This window comes from Ranitomeya imitator, chromosome 1, assembly GCF_032444005.1.
Source record: "Ranitomeya imitator isolate aRanImi1 chromosome 1, aRanImi1.pri, whole genome shotgun sequence".
Lineage (NCBI taxonomy): Eukaryota > Metazoa > Chordata > Amphibia > Anura > Dendrobatidae > Ranitomeya > Ranitomeya imitator.
This window is the reverse complement of record NC_091282.1, coordinates 1,235,825,063-1,235,843,419: the sequence shown is the minus strand read 5'-3', so window position 1 is coordinate 1,235,843,419 and position 18,357 is coordinate 1,235,825,063. Positions and strand designations below refer to the sequence as shown.

The 18,357-nt window shown below is 46.0% G+C and overlaps 1 long non-coding RNA gene across 1 annotated transcript in view; it reads right to left on the bottom strand.

Annotated features, from left to right (window-relative positions):
• Positions 1 to 18,357, bottom strand: part of LOC138657385 (uncharacterized) — a 78,765-nt gene that overhangs the window by 46,982 nt on the left and 13,426 nt on the right. The window lies entirely within an intron of this gene.

Below are 18,357 nucleotides of genomic sequence, written 5' to 3'. Positions count from 1 at the left end.
AATACTGCTGTAAGCTCTTTCATCTATCTTGGTCACTAACGTTACCTTCTGGATAGGACTTACCTGTCACTGTATAGGATATGTTCTATGTTACCATGCAGGATGGGTCATCGATCAGATTGGTGCAGGGTCAGGTAGGTAGCAGCCGAGCTTCAGTACCTGAGAGCGGCTACTACACGGTGTACGGAGCCGTGATATTCTGTACGATGTATATACATGGCTGCAGATGGAGCTGTAAACTGCTGGCCCTCACTGATCTGATATCGATGACCTATTTATGTGTATGTCATTGCGGTACTATTTATGTGTACAGCGTGGCTGTTCTCTCTATGTGCATGGTGTATAACTTATGTGTATGGTATAGCAGTAGTACATTTATGTGTGTGGTATAGCATTACATTTATGTGTATGGTACAGTTGTGTATGTGTATGGTGCACTAATAAGGTATATAGTATAGTGGTACATTTATGTGTATGCTATGCCTGTTCTCTCTATGTGTATGGTGTACAACTTATGTTTATGGTATAGCAGTGCATTTATTTGTATGGTTCAGAGATACATTTATGTGTATGATATAGCAGTACATTTATGTGTACGGCATGGCTGTTCTCTCTATGTATATGGTGTACAACTTATGTGTATGGTATAGCAGTACATTTATGTGTATGGTATAGTTCTGTATGTGTATGGTGCACTAATAAGGTATATAGTTTAGTGCTACATTTATGTGTACGCTATGCCTGTTCTCTCTATGTGCATTGTGTATAACTTATGTGTATAGTATAGCATTACATTTATCTGCATAGTATAGTTGTGCATGTGTATGGTGCACTAATAAGGTATATAGTATAGTGGTACATTTATGTGTACGCTATGCCTGTTCTCTCTATGTGCATTGTGTATAACTTATGTGTATAGTATAGCATTACATTTATCTGCATAGTATAGTTGTGCATGTGTATGGTGCACTAATAAGGTATATAGTATAGTGGTACATTTATGCATACGTTATGCCTGTTCTCTCTATGTGTATGGTGTATAACTTATGTTTATGGTATAGCAGTGCATTTATGTGTATGGTATAGTTCTGTATGTGTATGGTGTACTAATAAGGTATAAAGTATAGTGGTACATTTATGCATACGCTATGCCTGTTCTCTCTATGTGTATGGTATAGTTGTACAATGTATGTGTATGGTGTACTAATAATGTATAATAGTATAGTGGTACATTTATGTGTATGGCATGGATGTTCTCTCTATGTGTATGTTGTACTATTTATGTGTATGATATAGAAGTACATTCATATGTACTGAGTAGTGGTACATTTACATGTATGGTATTGTTGTATAATTTATGTGTATACTTGTAGTATTAATGTGCATAATATAGGGGTATATTTATGTGTATGGCATGGCTGTACTGTCTCTGCGTATGGTGTACTATTTATGTGTATGGTATGCCTATACAATTTACAGTATGTGCATGACATGGCTGTACTATCTATAGGTTTGGTGTGCTGTGCTATTTATGTGTATGACATAGCTACTTTTTATGTCTGGGGTATACCAGTACTATTTATACGTATGATGTAGAGGTACACGAATGTATATGGTGCAGCATTACATTTAGCTGTATGATTAATATGTATGGTATAGTGATCCTTTTTTGTTTATGGCATGGTTATACTATGTATGTAATATTTATGTGTATGGTATAGCAATACTATTTATGTGTATGATGTAAAGGTGCATTAATGTGTATGTGTAGCGGTACATTTACATGTATGTTCTAGGGGTAATATTGAGGTATATGGTATAGGTGTACTATTTATGTGCAGTATCATTTATATATAACATAAAGTTTTATATAGGGTATAATAGCACTATTTATATGTTACCATCCAAATTGCATCAGCAGATATCAATGGGTATAAAATGTACCTGTGTAATTTTGTAATACCGCCACTAAAAAGTGTACGGTATATTCAGGACAGTGAAGTCACTCTGACCAGGTGGCCCAATTTGAGTTGTACAGGGCTGCATAGCGAACCACAAACCACGGATCCGGGATACGGCCTTGTGTACGAGACCTCAGGGCTTCATAGACCCCGGGCACAGATGCCCTTTAAATAAAGACTAATCTATGGTGAACCCATAGACGGAATGCAGCACATTGTATGGCAGTCTTCGCTGGGCGCCGGCGGTCGATTGCCCGTTACCTTCTCCATAAATAATAATAACACAATGTTTTTTTTTCATCCGAATCATTTCAACAACCAGAACCCAAGATGTTTTATTCAACGCCAATAAATCTGATAATAGGAGCTGATGGCGCATCAATTAATCCCATTGAGTTTGGGCGGGGAAATAAATCCTCCTGTTATTGCAGGTCTCATTAATTAAATATGGGAAGGAGAGAATAATCTGAAGAGAAGTCACAAGTGGAGTGAAGTTTGGATGGGGATAAGCCACAGCCACAGCTGTCCATTAACAGTCTGGTAATTCTCCCCCTCCCCTCAATTCTTAAAGGGATGGTCCACGTTTGGGGTATATTTTTCAATTTTTTTTATAAGTTTAGACCCCCAGACCACAAAGTTAATTCCAAGCCCCAGACCCCATTAAAAAAAAATAATTCAAACCCTAGACTAGTCCCAAAAATGTATTTGGACCCCAGACCAGGCCTAAAATTAATTCAGACCCCAGACCAGACCCAAATATTAATTCAACTCCTACACCAGACCCAAAAATTATTTCAGACCCCAGACCAGGCCCATAAATTTACTCCAGACCCCAGACCAGGCCCAAAAATTAATTTAGACCTTAACCCCTTAGTGACCGAGCCAATTTTTGCAATTCTGACCACTGTCACTTTATGAGGTTATAACTCTGGAACGCTTCAACGGATCCCGCTGATTCTGAGATTGTTTTTTCGTGACATATTGTACTTCATGTTATTGGTAACATTTCTTCGATATTACTTGCGATTATTTATGAAAAAAACGGAAATATGGCGAAAATTTTTAAAATTTTGCAATTTTCAAACTTTGTATTTTTATGCCCTTAAATCAGAGAGATATGTCACGAAAAATAGTTAATAAATAACATTTCCCACATGTCTACTTTACATCAGCACAATTTTGGAAACAAAATTTTTTTTGTTAGGGAGTTATAAGGGTTAAAAGTTGACCAGCAATTTCTCATTTTTACAACACCATTTTTTTTTAGGGACCACATCACATTTGAAGTCATTTTGAGGGGTCTATATGATAGAAAATAATAAAGTGTGACACCATTCTAAAAACTACACCCCTCAAGGTTCTCAAAACCACATTCAAGAAGTTTATTAACCCTTTATGTGCTTCACAGGAACTGAAACAATGTGGAAGGAAAAAATGAACATTTAACTTTTTTTTGCAAACATCTTAATTCAGAACCATTTTTTTTATTTTCACAAGTGTAAAAACAGAAATGTAAGCATAAATTTTGTTATGCAATTTCTCCTGAATACGCAAATACCCCATATGTGAGGGTAAACCACTTTTAGGGCGCACCGCAGAACTTGGAAGTGAAGGAGCGCCGTTTGACTTTTTCAATGCAGAATTGGCTGGAATTGAGATCGGACGCCATGTCACGTTTAGAGAGCCCCTCTTGTGCCTAAACAGTGGAAACCCCCCACAAGTGACACCATTTTGGAAACTAGACCCCTTAAGGAACTTATCTAGATGTGTGGTGAGCACTTTGCACCACCATGTGCTTCACAGAAGTTTATAATGTAGAGCCAAGAAAAAGAAAAAAAAATCGCATTTTTTCTACAAAAATGATCTTTTTGCCCACAAATTTTTATTTTTACAAGGGTAACAGGAGAAATTAGACCACAAAAGTTGTTGTGCAATTTCTCCTGAGTACGTCGATACCCAATATGTGGGGGTAAACCACTGTTTGGGCGCACCGCAGAGCTTGGAAGAGAAAGCGTGCCGTTTTACTTTTTCAATGTAGAATTGGCTGGAATTGAGATCGGACGCCATGTCGCGTTTGGAGAGCCCCTGATGTGCCTAAACAGTAGAAATCCCCCACAAGTGACCCCATTTTGGAAACTAGACCCCCCAAGGAACTTTTATTTTCACAAGGGTAACAAGAGAAATTGGACCCCAAAAGTTGTTGTCCAATTTGTCCCGAGTATTCTGGTACCCCATATGTGGGGGTAAACCACTGTTTAGGCGCACGGCAGAGCTCGGAAGGAAGGAGCGCCGTTTTGGAATGCAGACTTTGATAGAATGGTCTGCGGGCATTATGTTGCGTTTGCAGAGCCCCTGATGTACCTAACCAGTAGAAATCCTCCACAAGTGACCCCATTTTGGAAACTAGACCCCCCAAGGAACTTATCTAGATGTGTGGTGAGAACTTTGAATGCCCAAGTGCTTCACAGAAGTTTAGAATGCAGAGTCGTGAAAATAAAAAATATTTTTTTTTCCACAAAAAAGATATTGTAGCCCCCAAGTTTTTATTTTCACAAAGGTAACAGGAGAAATTGGACTGCAATAGTTGTTGTCCAATTTATCCCGAGTACGCTGATGCGCCATATGTGGGGGTAAACCACTGTTTGGGCGCACGGCAGAGCTTGGAAGGGAAGGAGCGCCTTTTTGGAATGCAGACTTTGATAGAATGGTCTGTGGGCATTATGTTGCGATTGCAGAGCCCCTGATGTACCTAAACTGTAGTAACCCCCCACAAGTGACCCCATTTTGGAAACTAGACCCCCCAAGGAACTTATCTAGATGTGTGGTGAGAACTTTGAATGCCCAAGTGCTTCACAGAAGTTTAGAATGCAGAGTCGTGAAAATAAAAAATATTTTTTTTTTCACAAAAAAGATATTGTAGCCCCCAAGTTTTTATTTTCACAAGGGTAACAGGAGAAATTGGACCACTACAGTTGTTGTCCAATTTATCCTGAGTATGCTGATGCCCAAAATGTGGGGGTAAACCACTGTTTGGGCGCACGGCAGAGCTCGGAAGGGAAGGAGCGCCGTTTTGGAATGCAGAGTTAGATAGAATGGTCTGTGGGCGTTATGTTGCGTTTGCAGAGCCCCTGATGTACCTAAACAGTAGTAACCCCCCACAAGTGACCCCGTTTTGGAAACTAGACCCCCCAAGGAACTTATATAGATGTGTGGTGAGAACTTTGAATGCCCAAGTGCTTCACAGAAGTTTATAATGCAGAGTCATAAAAAATTTAAAAAAAATAAAAATTTCCACAAAATAGATTTTGTAGCCCCAAAGTTTTTATTTTCACAAGGGTAACAAGAGAAATTGGACCCCAGAAGTTGTTGTCCAATTTATCCCGAGTACGCTGATGCCCCATATGTGGGGGTAACCCACTGTTTGGGCGCACAGCAGAGCTCAGAAGGGAGGGAGCACCATTTGACTTTTTGAGCGCAAAATTGGCTGTCGTGTTTGGAGACCCCCTGATGTACCTAAACAGTGGACATGCGTGGCCGTAACTCCACCCCCTCCTCCCCAGGACATAGATTGGGCAGCGGATGCGTTGAAAAACTACAGCTGCTGCCCACGTTGTGCACAATTTTCACAACGTGCGTCGGTATGTCGGGCCGACGCATTGCGACGGCCCCGTACCGACGTAAGTGTGAAAGAAGCCTAACCCTAAATTTAGCCCCAACCCTAACCCTAGATTTAGCCCCAACCCTAGCCCTAACCCTAACCCTAGCCCTAACCCTAGCCCTAACCCTAGCACTAACCCTAACCCTAACCCTAGCCCTAACCCTAACCCTAGCCCTAACCCTAGCCCTAACCCTAGCCCTAACCCTAGCCCTAACCCTAACCCTAGCCCTAACCCTAGCCCTAACCCTAACGCTAATTTTAGCCCCAACTGCTGTTCTCCTGCCGGCCAGCAGATGGAGACAGATGGTGGGCACACTGCGCATGCGCCCGCCATTTTCTTTTGCCGGCGGCCAGGAGGAGCAGCAGGAGGATCCAGGGACACAGGTGAGTATGATAGGGTCCCCGAATCCCCCTATTTCTCTGTCCTCTGATGTGCGATCACATCAGAGGACAGAGAATTACACTTTACTTTTTTTTTTTTGCGGTCGCCGAGACCCCAAAGATTCTCGCGGGGCCAGCCGGCGGGCGCACTGCGCATGCGCCCGCCATTTTGAAGATGGCAGCGCCCACCGGGAGCCACGAGGAGCACCGGGGGAGATAGGTGAGTATCGGGGGGCTACCTGGGACCCCTTTTCTCTGTCCTCCGATGTGCGATCACATCGGAGGACAGAGAAATTAAAAAGAGATCGCGTTTTTTTTTTTTTTGCAATCGCCGGTAAACGGTTAATTACCAGCTATCGCAAATGCGGGGTGGGTAAAAAAAAACCCGAATCATGCTCTCTGGGGTCTCGGAGAAAATCCGACTCTGGGGGGCGCAATTTACTTTTTCCACAGCGCCGTTAATTAACGGCGCTGTGGTTTAAGTACCCTTAGCGGCCGCTGTTAAAAGGCGTATCGGCGGTCGCTAAGGGGTTAAACCACATCCCAAAATTAATTAAGACCCCAGACCAGACTCAAAAAATATTTCAGTTAAAAGACCGGGCCCATAAATTTCTTTCAGACCCCAGACCAGACCCCAAAATTAATTTAGACCTCAGACCAGACCCCAAAATTTATTCAGACCCCAGACCAGACCCAAAATTAATTCAGACTCCACGCCAGACCAAAAACTAATTTGAACCCGATTCATTTTGACCCCAAAACTTAAGACCCTTAAATAGATTCAGTTTGCAGACAAAGCCCTGAATTCGGTAATTCTCACGGCTTCTTGGTCCAGGGCCCTTTATACTTTTAGTCGACAAAGTGTCCTGACACCGGCCCAGAGGTGATAAGATCCCGGGGCAATAAGAGATGTCTGATATTATCTATAGGATCAAACTCAATGGATAACTGATGGGGCTTTTGGGTCCATGGAATCTTTAATCCCTGTCATATTCTCTGCGCTTTTTGTCTGGAGAGTTTCTTTACCTTTAATAATTTTGCCAAAGTTAATAAAATAAAACCGTGCTCTGGTGCAGGCACTCCAGAGCGGAGCGTGCAACTCCATGCATTGCTGTGCGGCTGCACGCTCCGCTCTGGAGTGCCGGCGCCAGAGCAGGGTTTTAACCTGCGAGACTCGGCCACATTTCTCGCAAGTGAGGAGGAGCCCGAAGAGCAAGACTCTGCTGTAACTACAAGTGTATAGAGAGGCACTGCTGTAACTACAAGTGCAGGGAGAGGCACTGCTGTAACTACAAGTGCAGGGAGAGGCACTGCTGTAACTACAAGTGCAGAGAGAGGCACTGCTGTAACTACAAGTGCAGGGAGAGGCACTGCTGTAACTAAAAGTGCAGGGAGAGGCACTGCTGTAACTACAAGTGCAGGGAGAGGCACTGCTGTAACTACAAGTGCATAGAGACGCGCTGCTGTAACTACAAGTGCATAAAGAGGCACTGCTGTAACTACAAGTGCATAGAGAGGCACTGCTGTAACTACAAGTGCAGGGAGAGGCACTGCCGTAACTACAAGTGCAGGGAGAGGCACTGCTGTAACTACAAGTGCATAGAGACGCGCTGCTGTAACTACAAATGCATAAAGAGGCACTACTGTAACTACAAGTGCATAGAGAGGCACTGCTGTAACTACAAGTGCAGGGAGAGGCACTGCTGTAACTACAAGTGCAGGGAGAGGCACTGCTGTAACTACAAGTGCAGAGAGAGGCACTGCTGTAACTACAAGTGCAGGGAGAGGCACTGCTGTAACTAAAAGTGCAGGGAGAGGCACTGCTGTAACTACAAGTGCAGGGAGAGGCACTGCTGTAACTACAAGTGCATAGAGACGCGCTGCTGTAACTACAAGTGCATAAAGAGGCACTGCTGTAACTACAAGTGCATAGAGAGGCACTGCTGTAACTACAAGTGCAGGGAGAGGCACTGCTGTAACTACAAGTGCAGGGAGAGGCACTGCTGTAACTACAAGTGCATAGAGACGCGCTGCTGTAACTACAAATGCATAAAGAGGCACTACTGTAACTACAAGTGCATAGAGAGGCACTGCTGTAACTACAAGTGCAGGGAGAGGCACTGCTGTAACTACAAGTGCAGGGAGAGGCACTGCTGTAACTACAAGTGCATAGAGATGCACTGCTGTAACTACAAGTGCAGGGAGAGGCACTGCTGTAACTACAAGTGCATAGAAAGGCACTTCTGTAACTACAAGTGCAGGGAGAGGCACTGCTGTAACTACAAGTGCAGGGAGAGGCACTGCTGTAACTACAAGTGCATAGAGACGCGCTGCTGTAACTACAAGTGCATAAAGAGGCACTGCTGTAACTACAAGTGCATGGAGAGGCACTGCTGTAACTACAAGTGCAGGGAGAGGCACTGCTGTAACTACAAGTGCAGGGAGAGGCACTGCTGTAACTACAAGTGCATAGAGACGCGCTGCTGTAACTACAAATGCATAAAGAGGCACTACTGTAACTACAAGTGCATAGAGAGGCACTGCTGTAACTACAAGTGCAGGGAGAGGCACTGCTGTAACTACAAGTGCAGGGAGAGGCACTGCTGTAACTACAAGTGCATAGAGATGCACTGCTGTAACTACAAGTGCAGGGAGAGACACTGCTGTAACTACAAGTGCATAGAAAGGCACTTCTGTAACTACAAGTGCAGGGAGAGGCACTGCTGTAACTACAAGTGCAGGGAGAGGCACTGCTGTAACTACAAGTGCATAGAGACGCGCTGCTGTAACTACAAGTGCATAAAGAGGCACTGCTGTAACTACAAGTGCATAGAGAGGCACTACTGTAACTACAAGGGCAGGCAGAGACACTGGTGTAACTACAAGTGCGTAGAAAGGCACTGCTGTAACTACAAGTGCAGGGAGAGGCACTGCTGTAACTACAAATGCAGGGAGAGGCACTGCTATAACTACAAGTGCAGGGAGAGGCACTGCTGTAACTAAAGTGCAGGGAGAGGCACTGCTGTAACTACAAGTGCAGGGAGAGGCACTGATGTAACTACAAGTGCAGGGAGAGGCACTGCTGTAACTACAAGTGCAGGGAGAGGCACTGCTGTAACTACAAGTGCAGGGAGAGGCACTGCTGTAACTACAAGTGCAGGGAGAGGCACTGCTGTAACTACAAGTGCATAGAGGGGCACTGCTGTAACTACAAGTGCATACAGAGGCACTGCGGTAACTATTAGTTCATAGAGAGGCACTGCTGTACCTACAAGTGCAGGGAGAGGCACTGCTGTAACTACTAGTGCAGGGTGAGGCACTGCTGTAACTACAAGTGCAGGGAGAGGCATTGCTGTAACTACAAGTGCAGCGCCCCAGAGACCTGGTCGTTGCAGTAGTATCGCTCTGCCACTAAGGGGAGTGATGGCACGTCTGATGGCACTAAAAGAGTTCATCTGACCAGGTATCACCAGCACACATTACACTTCACACTCCGGCCACTAGGGGGAGCAAAAGGTTTTATTTATTAGGCCACTCCTCACACTGGTAAAACTAGGGATTGGATAGGAAGTTATTCAGAAGCTGACTGGGTTGGATTCAGGCAACATCCCGTGGCAGGGGGTGTTGCAGAGGGAAGATTCAGGGGGGTCCCTGTCAGACGTGGGAACCTGGCAGGTACCTAGCGACAAGACCAGAACGTCACGGAACCGCGCCTGCACTACCTGCGGCGGTATCTTAAGAAAGAGACACGAAGCGAAGGATATTGTGGACAGTGAGAAACGAGATCAAGCACAAAGGAGAACCAGTAGGAGTCATGCCCGGAGAACGGCAACATCCTACTGAGGCGCGTAGCCGGTGCCCGGAACACCGAGGAAGTAACTGACTCTATGCCTTACTTCAAATACCGCAGGACAGTTAATTATAGGTTGGCTGTCTACCTTACATCACCTAAGCAGACATAGGGGGCAACGCGTGGAGAGGGGCGTCTCTAGGGTCCCGGAAGAGCTCCGAGCCTACCCGTCAAACGGGTGCGTCCTAGCCATAACATACTGGGGGACGGAGAACTTGAAAGAACTGGAACGAATTAGAACGAACAAGAATAGAAGTTGTGAGGACTATCCCGAATGCTCAGCAGGGAAGCACTACAACACACAGGCACTAGTGGTAGGCAACGATTTCCACCTGCAAAGGGAACTCTGGATGTGCCTTCATACCGGCCGGTCTCAGACAGCCCTGTTAACTGTGCTCTGGATTGCGGATCCTGAAGTCTTCAGTAAAGAGGTAAAGAGACTGCAACCCTGTATCCTCGTTATTGTCTGCACCTCACACCATCACCATCCACCTTACTGGGAAGCCCTGGGGACATACTTCACCTGTGGGAAGGTATACCATCTAGCTGCCATCACATCACCCCAGTGGACCCCGAGCAGCGTCGGTTACCCTGACCGAATACCACAGGTGGCGTCACGAAACCTTGACAGACTTGTATCACCTTTCATTGGGCGCCCCTTAGCAGGGTCACTGACCGGGTCCAGCCACCGTGACATCCCCAGAACTGAGCCAGCAGAGGACCAGTACCGAGTAACCCACGGCCCTGCGTCTGGGGGCGCTCCAACTTGGCGTCACGAACAGGATCTACTTAAGCCTGAGAAGCAGGTCATGTGTGCCTTGGAACTGTGTTGGAATTGTGCTTGAACTGTGATTTATTGCAAAGACTGTGTATTGCTATTTGCCGCCAAGATTCCCGCCAAAACTGCCGCCATTACAGCGCCACGAGGAGCGCAGGAGAAGAAGAAGGGCATGGAGTTGTGGGCGTGAACGAACTGAGAAGCGCGAAGAGCAATGGCCGCCCAGTCTAAATATTTCTGTACCTTGAGGACGTGTCCGTCAGCAGCCGAGATCCGCCTCCTGATCCTGAATGGTGGGCGGAGTCAAAGAAAACAAAACCGCCCACGGAGGAGAGAGCGGGAAAAGGACGAGGGAGAAGAAGTGAGCCACGTGGGAGACACCATGGCCAGCCGACCGGGATCAGAGTGTGGGGTCGGAGCAGAGGACTCCCCCCGCTACCCAGAGAGATACTGCGGCCAAGCGTCACCTGTGAGCCCCGACTTCCTGCAGGCCGGAGTGGACGAGCTCAGCGATCAACTCCGGCGGACGCAGCTGAGCACTGAGGCTGGGTGGAAGGAGACCGTCATCGGGGGCCTCACCAGACGTCTGCCGGCAGCCTCGTTTGGTCCGGAGCAAGAAAGAAGTTCCAGCTCTCTGAAGCCAGAAAGCAAGGCCCTGCCGGAAAGCGAGATGCTGCAAACAGAGATGACAGTGCCACAGCGCAGTGCCCTGTTGTGAATTCTGTGGCAGAGCTCCCTCCTGTGGTCACAAGTGGTACTTCGGCTGATTCTCTCTGTGAGCTTCTGTTGGTGGAGGGAAGTGGTACTGCGGCTTCTGAGTTTCCTCCCTCAGGTGATCTGGTGAGGTCGTTAGGTGCTTCTCTACTTAACTCCACCTAATGCTTTGATCCTGGCTTCCTGTCAATGTTCCAGTGTTGGACTTGCTTTTCCCTGGATCATTCCTGTGGCCTGCTGCTCTGCATAGCTAAGTTCTTCTTTGCTATTTGTTTGCTATTTTTTCTGTCCAGCTTGTCTAATTTGTTGCTGGAAGCTCTGGGACGCAAAGGGTGTACTTCCGTGCCGTTAGTTCGGTACGGAGGGTCTTTTTGCCCCCTTTGCGTGGTTTTCTTTAGGGTTTTGTGTAGACCGCAAAGTTACCTTTTCTATCCTCGCTCTGTTAAGAAAGTCGGGCCTCACTTTGCTGAATCTATTTCATCTCTACGTTTGTCTTTTCATCTTAACTCACAGTCATTATATGTGGGGGGCTGCCTTTTCCTTTGGGGTATTTCTCTGAGGCAAGGTAGGCTTATTTTCTATCTTCAGGCTAGTTAGTTTCTCAGGCTGTGCCGAGTTGCATAGGCAGAGTTAGGCACAATCCACGGCTGCCTCTAGTGTTGTTTGGAGAGGATTAGGGATTGCGGTCTGCAGAGTTCCCACGTCTCAGAGCTCGTTCTATGATTTTGGGTTATTGTCAGATCACTGTATGTGCTCTGACCGCTATGTCCATTGTGGTACTGAATTGCCTTTCATAACAGTACAGGAAGCCCAAAGTACTAATGATTCTCAATAGAGGGAAAAAAGAAGTTCTGAGACCATTTTTTTTTTCTTTGCACTGTGTTTTGCCCTTTTTTTTCCCCTAGACATTTGGGTGGTTCAGTACACAGGTGTAGCGATGGACATTAGAAGTCTGTCTTCATTTGTGGATCAGCTCTCGGCAAGAGTACAAAAGATTCAAGACACTATTGATCAGAAAGCTATGTTGGAACCAAGAATTCCTATTCCTGATTTGTTTTTTGGAGATAGAACTAAGTTTCTGAGTTTCAAAAATAATTGTAAATTATTTCTGGCCTTGAAACCTCGCTCCTCTGGTGATCCAGTTCAACAGGTTTTGATTGTTATTTCTTTTTTGCGCGGCGACCCTCAGGACTGGGCATTTTCTCTTGCGCCAGGAGATCCTGCATTGAGTAATATCGATGCGTTTTTCCTGGCGCTCGGATTGCTGTACGATGAACCTAATTCAGTGGATCAGGCAGAGAAAAATTTGCTGGCTCTTTGTCAGGGTCAGGATGAGATAGAGGTATATTGTCAGAAATTTAGAAAGTGGTCCGTGCTCACTCAATGGAATGAATCTGCGCTGGCAGCTATGTTCAGAAAGGGTCTCTCTGAAGCCCTTAAGGATGTCATGGTGGGATTTCCTATGCCTGCTGGTTTGAATGAGTCTATGTCTTTGGCCATTCAGATCGGTCGACGCTTGCGTGAGCGTAAATCTGTGCACCATTTGGCGGTATTACCTGAGCTTAAACCTGAGCCTATGCAGTGCGATAGGACTTTGACCAGAGTTAAACAGCAAGAACACAGACGTCTGAATGGGCTGTGTTTCTACTGTGGTGATTCCACTCATGCTATCTTCTTGTCCTAAGCGCACTAAGCGGTTCGCTAGGTCTGCCACCATTGGTACGGTACAGTCAAAATTTCTTCTGTCCGTTACCTTGATCTGCTCTTTGTCATCGTATTCTGTCATGGCATTTGTGGATTCAGGCGCTGCCCTGAATTTGATGGACTTGGAGTATGCTAAGCGTTGTGGGTTGCTCTTAGAGCCCTTGCAGTGTCCTATTCCATTGAGAGGAATTGATGCCACGCCTTTGGCCAAGAATAAACCTCAATACTGGACCCAGCTGACCATGTGCATGGCTCCTGCACATCAGGAGGTTATTCGCTTTCTGGTGTTGCATAATCTGCATGATGTGGTCGTGTTGGGGTTGCCATGGCTACAAGCACATAATCCAGTATTAGATTGGAAATCCATGTCGGTGTCCAGCTGGGGTTGTCAGGGGGTACATGGTGATGTCCCATTTCTGTCAATTTCGTCATCCACCCCTTCTGAGGTTCCAGAGTTCTTGTCTGATTACCGGGATGTATTTGATGAGCCCAAGTCCGATGCCCTACCTCCGCATAGGGATTGTGATTGTGCTATCAATTTGATTCCTGGTAGTAAATTCCCAAAAGGTCGACTGTTTAATTTATCCGTGCCTGAGCACGCCGCTATGCGCAGTTATGTGAAGGAATCCCTGGAGAAGGGGCATATTCGCCCGTCATCGTCACCATTAGGAGCAGGGTTCTTTTTTGTAGCCAAGAAGGATGGTTCGCTGAGACCTTGTATAGATTACCGCCTTCTAAATAAGATCACGGTTAAATTTCAGTACCCCTTGCCATTGTTATCTGATTTGTTTGCTCGGATTAAGGGGGCTAGTTGGTTCACCAAGATAGATCTTCGTGGTGCGTATAATCTGGTGCGAATCAGGTGAGGAGATGAATGGAAAACTGCATTTAATACGCCCGAGGGTCATTTTGAGTATCTAGTGATGCCATTCGGACTTGCCAATGCTCCATCAGTGTTTCAGTCCTTTATGCATGACATCTTCCGAGAGTACCTGGATAAATTCCTGATTGTGTACTTGGATGACATTTTGATCTTCTCGGATGATTGGGAGTCTCATGTGAAGCAGGTCAGAACAGTTTTTCAGGTCCTGCGTGCTAATTCTTTGTTTGTGAAGGGATCAAAGTGTCTCTTTGGTGTGCAGAAGGTTTCATTTTTGGGGTTCATCTTTTCCCCTTCTACTATCGAGATGGATCCTGTTAAGGTCCAAGCCATCCATGATTGGACTCAGCCGACATCTCTGAAAAGTCTGCAAAAGTTCCTGGGCTTTGCTAATTTTTATCGTCGCTTCATGTGCAATTTTTCTAGTATTGCCAAACCATTGACCGATTTGACCAAGAAGGGTGCTGATTTGGTCAATTGGTCTTCTGCTGCTGTGGAAGCTTTTCAAGAGTTGAAGCGTCGTTTTTCTTCTGCCCCTGTGTTGTGTCAACCAGATGTTTCTCTTCCGTTCCAGGTCGAGGTTGATGCTTCTGAGATTGGAGCAGGGGCTGTTTTGTCGCAGAGAGGTTCTGATTGCTCAGTGATGAAACCATGCACTTTTTTTTCCAGGAAGTTTTCGCCTGCTGAGCGAAATTATGATGTGGGCAACCGAGAGTTGCTGGCCATGAAGTGGGCATTCGAGGAGTGGCGTCATTGGCTTGAAGGAGCTAAGCATCGCGTGGTGGTATTGACTGATCATAAGAACTTGACTTATCTTGAGTCTGCTAAGCGGTTGAATCCTAGACAGGCTCGTTGGTCGCTGTTTTTTGCCCGTTTTGACTTTGTGATTTCGTACCTTCCAGGCTCTAAAAATGTGAAGGCGGATGCTCTGTCTAGGAGTTTTGTGCCCGACTCTCCGGGTTTGTCTGAGCCGGCGGGTATCCTCAAGGAAGGAGTAATTGTGTCTGCCATCTCCCCTGATTTGCGGCGGGTGCTGCAAAAATTTCAGGCTAATAAACCTGATCGTTGTCCAGCGGAGAGACTGTTTGTCCCTGATAGGTGGACCAATAAAGTTATCTCTGAGGTTCATTGTTCGGTGTTGGCTGGTCATCCTGGAATCTTTGGTACCAGAGAGTTAGTGGCTAGATCCTTTTGGTGGCCGTCTCTGTCGCGGGATGTGCGTGCTTTTGTGCAGTCCTGTGGGATTTGTGCTCGGGCTAAGCCCTGCTGTTCTCGTGCCAGTGGGTTGCTTTTGCCCTTGCCGGTCCCGAAGAGGCCTTGAAAACATATCTCTATGGATTTTATTTCTGATCTTCCCATGTCTCAAAAGATGTCAGTCATTTGGGTGGTCTGTGATCGCTTTTCTAAGATGGTCCATCTGGTACCCTTGTCTAAATTGCCTTCCTCCTCTGATTTGGTGCCATTGTTCTTCCAGCATGTGGTTCGTTTACATGGCATTCCAGAGAATATCGTTTCTGACAGAGGTTCCCAGTTTGTTTCAAGGTTTTGGCGAGCCTTTTGTGGTAGGATGGGCATTGACTTGTCTTTTTCCTCGGCTTTCCATCCTCAGACTAATGGCCAGACCGAACGAACCAATCAGACCTTGGAAACATAGTAACATAGTAACATAGTAACATAGTTAGTAAGGCCGAAAAAAGACATTTGTCCATCCAGTTCAGCCTATATTCCATCATAATAAATCCCCAGATCTACGTCCTTCTCCAGAACCTAATAATTGTATGATACAATATTGTTCTGCTCCAGGAAGACATCCAGGCCTCTCTTGAACCCCTCGACTGAGTTCGCCATCATATCTGAGATGCTTTGTTTCTGCCGATCAGGATGACTGGGTGTCCTTTTTGCCTTTGGCTGAGTTCGCCCTTAATAATCGGGCCACTCGGCTACCTTGGTTTCGCCATTTTTCTGCAATTCTGGGTTCCATCCTCGTTTCTCTTCAGGACAGGTTGAGTCTTCGGACTGTCCTGGTGTGGATACTGTGGTGGACAGGTTGCAGCAGATTTGGACTCATGTAGTGGACAATTTGACCTTGTCCCAGGAGAAGGCTCAACGTTTCGCTAATCGCAGACGCCGTGTGGGTCCCCGACTTTGTGTTGGGGATCTGGTTTGGTTATCTTCTCGTCATATTCCTATGAAGGTTTCCTCTCCTAAGTTTAAACCTCGTTTCATTGGTCCGTATAGGATTTCTGAGGTTCTTAATCCTGTGTCTTTTTGTCTGACCCTTCCAGATTCTTTTTCCATACATAACGTATTCCATAGGTCATTGTTGCGGAGATACGTGGCACCTATGGTTCCATCTGTTGATCCTCCTGCCCCGGTTTTGGTGGAGGGGGAATTGGAGTATATTGTGGAGAAGATTTTGGATTCTCGTGTTTCTAGACGGAAACTCCAGTATCTGGTTAAATGGAAGGGTTATGCTCAAGAAGAAAATTCCTGGGTTTTTGCCTCTGATGTCCATGCTCCCGATCTTGTTCGTGCCTTTCATGTGGCTCATCCTGGTCGGCCTGGGGGCTCTGGTGAGGGTTCGGTGACCCCTCCTCAAGGGGGGGGTACTGTTGTGAATTCTGTGGCAGAGCTCCCTCCTGTGGTCACAAGTAGTACTTCGGCTGATTCTCTCTGTGAGCTTCTGTTGGTGGAGGGAAGTGGTACTGCGGCTTCTGAGTTTCCTCCCTCAGGTGATCTGGTGAGGTCGTTAGGTGCTTCTCTACTTAACTCCACCTAATGCTTTGATCCTGGCTTCCTGTCAATGTTCCAGTGTTGGACTTGCTTTTCCCTGGATCATTCCTGTGGCCTGCTGCTCTGCATAGCTAAGTTCTTCTTTGCTATTTGTTTGCTATTTTTTCTGTCCAGCTTGTCTAATTTGTTGCTGGAAGCTCTGGGACGCAAAGGGTGTACCTCCGTGCCGTTAGTTCGGTACGGAGGGTCTTTTTGCCCCCTTTGCGTGGATTTCTTTAGGGTTTTGTGTAGACCGCAAAGTTACCTTTTCTATCCTTGCTCTGTTAAGAAAGTCGGGCCTCACTTTGCTGAATCTATTTCATCTCTACGTTTGTCTTTTCATCTTAACTCACAGTCATTATATGTGGGGGGCTGCCTTTTCCTTTGGGGTATTTCTCTGAGGCAAGGTAGGCTTATTTTCTATCTTCAGGCTAGTTAGTTTCTCAGGCTGTGCCGAGTTGCATAGGCAGAGTTAGGCGCAATCCACGGCTGCCTCTAGTGTTGTTTGGAGAGGATTAGGGATTGCGGTCTGCAGAGTTCCCACGTCTCAGAGCTCGTTCTATGATTTTGGGTTATTGTCAGATCACTGTATGTGCTCTGACCGCTATGTCCATTGTGGTACTGAATTGCCTTTCATAACAGGGCCCCGCAGTCGGCGTTCCGGAGCCCGCCGTCGGCAGAGTCGGTCGACCCCGAGGACACCGTGGTGGCAGGTAAGGACGCCGACCCTGCCCCAGTGACAGAAGACCTTCTGGTAGGCCCCGTAGCAGCGCCACCTGCTGCCATGACTAAGACTAACTCTGAACTGACAAATCCTAGTACTACTACCACCGTGGCCATTATTGCCGCTACTGAACCTACTACCGAAATTGACATTCGAACCCAGATTATACCTGAAAAACCGATTAGTGACATTGATACCGCATCGGATGAGAAGTCGAACACAGATCTTCCCAGCCCAGGGAGTGTTCGCTACCAGCTGATGCCTTGCAACCTACCGTCGCGAGAATAAACCTCGAAACCCCGACAAATAAAAATAGTTAACTGTTTGTTTCCTGCTCTTTTGCCTAAACCCGTAGGGGTTAAAGAGTCCTCCTGAGAACCATAGAAAGATAGTTAGTTGCGCTGACAGAAGAACAGATGACAGTAGGCCCAGACAAGGAGCTGGGCGGCCCTGCATTTGTAGAGTGAGAAAAAGTAAAGAAAAAGTTAAGTTGCCTTATAGTATTTTATAGTAAGCCTTTAGTGGGTTCAGCCTATACGCCCTTAAAGGAGAAGTTGAATTATTGTTCAAGCATTTGCACTTAGTAGAATACCCGGCTGGGTAATAGGAATTATTTATAGTCTGTAAGAATAGAATGTTATTTAAAATATTTAAACTTGTTTTGTTTGTAACGTTCAAGTGTCCTCACCTCCCATAAACGGAAGCATTGTTATATTTATTTGTTCCTTGCATTTCCAAAAATTTGCATGACTTTTACTAACATGTATTGTTGTTCTTCTTCCCAGTCTAGAAGTACTGGATTTAACCGGGGGGGAGTGCAGCGCCCCAGAGACCTGGTCGTTGCAGTAGTATCGCTCTGCCACTAAGGGGAGTGATGGTACATCTGATGGCACTAAAGGAATTCTACCGACCAGGTATCACCAGCACACATTACA